This window comes from Macrobrachium nipponense, chromosome 34 (assembly GCF_015104395.2).
Source record: "Macrobrachium nipponense isolate FS-2020 chromosome 34, ASM1510439v2, whole genome shotgun sequence".
Lineage (NCBI taxonomy): Eukaryota > Metazoa > Arthropoda > Malacostraca > Decapoda > Palaemonidae > Macrobrachium > Macrobrachium nipponense.
The window spans coordinates 21,731,116-21,736,115 of NC_061095.1; positions in this window are offsets into that span (position 1 = coordinate 21,731,116).

Genomic DNA, 5,000 nt, shown 5'->3' on the forward strand with positions numbered 1-5,000 from the left:
TACCTACCTCATTGGTACGTTTTTATGACATGCGCATTCATTTCCCTGGACTTCTCCTTCTCTCTCTCCTCTCTCTTCTCGGATCTTTCCACTCGACGTTTTTATGAACTGCGCATCAGTTCTCTTGGTACTCTCTCTCTCTCTCCTTCTTTTCCTCTTCATCTCTCCTCATCTCTCTCTCCTTCTCTACCTCTTGGACTTTTTATGGACATGCCCCCCGCATTCAAGTTCTTGGACTCTCTCTCTCTCTCTCTCTTCCTCTCGCCCTCTCTCCTCTCTCCTCTCTCTCCTCTCTCTCCTCTCTCCAATTCCACGTTTTTTATGACATGCGCATTCAGTTCGTGAACTCCTACCCCCTTTTTTTGTGCCTCTTTTCTATTTTTCTTAAATATTTCCTTATCTAAAAAATAATCCTGTAATAATATGCTTAGAAGCGTTCGTGTTATTGTGCCGAAGATTCATTTAAACGAATCAGGTTCTTATTCCGTGCGCAATAAGTGAAGAAAACTTGCATCAGACAGGGTTTGATAACGAAGCTTTTGTTGGAGATTAAGCTGGCCTTATGCCAGCACGGGCTTTTGATCATAGTGCAGCCCGTAGGAAACGAAGCTACCGAAGAAAATAGTCAAATGATAAATAAGCATTCAGTGTAGTATTTTTTTTAAAGCTCCATTGATAAAATCGATAGTTTTTTTTTTTTTTACGATCTACAAAAAAATAGAAAAATTTAAATCTGACCTAATTCCGTGACTTAACCTAATCAGATTATAAAAGAGTAGACATACGGAGTAAGGAAGGGATGAAACAAACATAAGAATATACTCTAATCCTTTTCGGGAGTACAAATATATATATATATATATATATATATATATATATATATATATATATATATATATATATATATATATATATATATATATATATCTATCAATCCTTCTCGGGAGAGCTCAAAAAATAAAAACCCCTAATCCTTCTCGGAGAACTAGAAAAAAAAAACAAATCTTTCCCGGGAGAGAACTAAAAAAAAAATAATAAATAAGTAAAACTACTCCGCGGGAGAACTAAAAAAAAAAAAAAAAAAAAAAAAAAAAAACTAATCTTTCTCGGAGAATCAAAACAAAAAAAATCAATCTTTCTCGGGAGAACTAAAAAAAAAAAAAAAAAAAAAAATAATCTTTTCTCGGAGAAACTCAAAAAAAAAAAAAAAAAATACTCGGGAGATCTAAAAAAAAAAAAAAACATCTTTCTCAGGAGAACTAAAAAAAAAAACTATCTTTCTAGGGAGAACTCAAAAAAAAAAAAAAACAATCCCCTCTCAGCAGAAATTAAAAAAAAAGAAAAAAAAAAAACTAATCCTTCTCGGAAAAAAAAAAAAAAAAAACTTTTCCCGGGAGTACTAAAAAAAAAACATCCCCTTCTCGGCAGAACTTAAGAAAAAAAAAAAAAAAAAAAAAACTAATCTTTCTGGGAAGAACTCATTTTCGGAAAGGAAAAACGAAAGTCAACTAATAGAACGAACTTTCCCCTTTCCCCGAATCCGTCTCTTTAATCTTCCTGATAACTCGGGACGACCGAAATAAAGTTTCTCAAGAAATGAGAAGCTCAGTTTTTTTTTTTTTTTTTTCGTCTGAATTTTTCATCCCACTCCGCTCAGAAATCTCGTGTGAGTTAGTGTTTCAGAGAACTGTTATATGACATTTCGTAAATTGCTTAATAAAACCTACCAGGAAAATAGTAACATTTTTTTCCACTAATAATGCTTGTGAAAACCTGCTTGGTTATCTAAGAAAGTAGAAACAGTCACTACTAATCAATAAAGCAGAGGTCACTTGCCTTAAAATGATTCAATATCTGTGATGCGAATATAGGCTACGTTGTATTGACAAGTATGCAAGTCAGGTAATTCCATGGGCGTGGCAAATACCAAATAATTAAGATAGATACAGTTTTAAAATGAATTATGATAATTAACTGAGAGAAACAATATTTGCTCAGTTTGACAAGTTACATTAGGGTGGCAAGAACAGGTTAGGTCATACAGAAAGTAATAAAAGCGTCTTCAAAATATACATGGGAGCATATCAGATACCGTTCGAGCGCAGAAAGCATGATAGATGAATTAGGAGAAATCTAGATTGCTCATGTTTCATATAGTTCATAAAATTGGCTGTCTAGATTCAGAAAAAGGCTGTATCCTACCATTATAGGGTTTGTGATATCTGCATCTCAAATCTTTGACAGTTTAGAGCAGTGAGGTCTGGGTTCAATCAGGCTTTATCAGTACAGGCAACATGTACCGCTTGGTAAATGTAAACGTAGATGAAAAAAAAAAAAAAAGCATTTGAATGCCCGTTTGTCAAACAAAACTTACGAACGAAGTCTAAAATCTTGCTCTGAGGTAAGAACCTGGAAGTGACAGGTGATTCGTCGTGTGGAGTGAGATCTCGCAATGCTGAAGAAACGAGACCGAGGAGAGAGAGAGAGAGAGAGAAAGGGGGGGGGGGGGGGGGGGGTTCCTTTGCTCCAAATCAATCAACCTGCCGAGAAAGGTATAGGGACTGGATAAAGGGAAGGAAGTTGAGGACAGTTGAAGTAGTTGCTACGACCTGTTTGACGGTCGCTGTCAATTGCGATTTTTGGTGGAAGAGAAAGTGATCCTGACGAATTTTGTAGAAGACGTGATAATAAGGAATAGAATTAATTTATATGATTTACCCAAAATTCACGAAAGGTTAAAGTAATTCTTGTTTTTATTTAACAGTAAAGTGGAAGGGGAAGTGATCCTGACGTATTTTGCAAAACACGTAGTGATAAGGAATAGAATTAATTTGTGTAATTTACCAAAATTCATGAAAGATTAAATCAGTCTTGTTTGTATTTAGTGAATGAACGACTTAATAAGATCAGGTCGTTTATTTATGTATGTCTCGTAACATATCGGGTTCGGATTATCTTCGAGGACTATCATAAGTATCATTAAAAATATCTCTCTTCGAGTAAAAGTATTGTTATAAGAGTGTTTGTACATAACGTTGATCAGTACCCGCCATAAAATATTGTTGTTGTTTTTTTTCATTCTTATTACTTTTTTTTAGGCAGGCCACGTTTTTTCTTTTCTTGGTCTGAGGAACTCTTGTCCTTGATGAGACTGATATTCTCAGTAGAATTTACATAAATATATATATATATATATATATATATATATATATATATATATATATATATATATATATATATGTATGATATATATATATATATATATATATATAGTATATATATATGCATATATATATATATGTATGTAGGTATATATACTATCCCACATATTATATAATAGATATATATATATATATATATATATATATATATATATATATATATATATATAGTATATATATACATCATATATCTATATATATATATATATATATATACTATATATATATATATATATATGTATGTATATATACATATACATATATAATATATATATATATATATATCTATTATATATCTGTATATATATACACCTATGATATATATATATATATATATCTATATATATATATATATATATATATATATATTATATAAACCTGGGGGAAGACCCCAGTATTCATAAGGTAAGCGTGGACACGAAACGGAAGGCAGACCCCTATCTCTCTCTCTCTCTCTCTCTCCACCTCTTTCTCTCCATTCTAACAGGTAATGAAAACTGAGAGAGTTGCATCATAACATAACGTTTATTTACAAGAATAACTAAATCAATTAACTAAGTAATCCAGTCTTACAGACTAACTCAAAATTAATATGTCATGTCACCAAAGCAAAGTCCACACTCCCACGGTGGGAACTTCTGTTTGGCCCCCCGGTATTCCAGATCCGTCTGTTCCAAAGATACAGAACACTCTCAGTAAGTACACACACAAGTTTAAAGACAAAGTTAATAAAATGGAACATCTTACAAGATATCAAACAAGCCATCCCTTTGGCTAAAGTAAAGGTAACACTTACCCATTCCCCAACCGGAATATCATCACTGATAAATAAAAACACTTTGGCATCTGCCATCATGGCTTCGCCTTCCTCCCCCACCGAATGTCTGTGCAAGTCTTCCCATAGACTTGGCTAGTGATACATTATGAATAGAAGAGGCGCACACGCCACATGAATGCACACTTCGACAACGCCTCATATTTGAGAAGAGTTCATAAACTGTCGTACATTGACTTCCTGAATTAAGCACTTTTATCTCACGCCATCCCCTAGAAACTCATTCATCAGCTACTCTCAGGTCGTTACTCCTGCACTGTTCTCCACATTCCATAGGTTACAGAGAACGCACGAACAATATATTATTAATCAAAAGCCCTATGTCTTACATATATATATATATATATATATATATATATATATATATATATATATATATATATATATATATGTATATATATATGTATATATATATATATATATATATATATATATATATATATTATAGCGTGTGTATACAGAAATATAAATTTCTGCAAAAGTCCATAGCTACTATTGTTCTGCAAAATATCTGCACTCGACGATACTGAAACTACTGGCGATTGGCTGGTCTCCTACTCGGCACCCATCGTAGTTTTAAACGTAATCGTTATGGGATATTTTACCGTCAGCTCCAAGAGAGCGAACTATAATTTCCAGTTTTTGCAACTCTGTGTGGTGTTATTTTGGCTTGTTATGTACGCGTCACCTACTCAGAGGTACTAGTACTAAACACCGTGTGTTAAATGGAAAGTAGACCACAGAAATGCGTGTATATAATACTTTCATCCTAGAGGGGTTAGTACTAAAACACAGTTTCCCAGGAGTTTCTGCAGTGTTTAGTACTATATACTATACTAGATTCACATCAGCCATGCATCTGATGTGTAGGCCAGTCCCTTACTACGATCCTGATTGGCATTTGAGAAGCCAATCACAGGGCTGGAAATTCTAAGTCTCTCTCG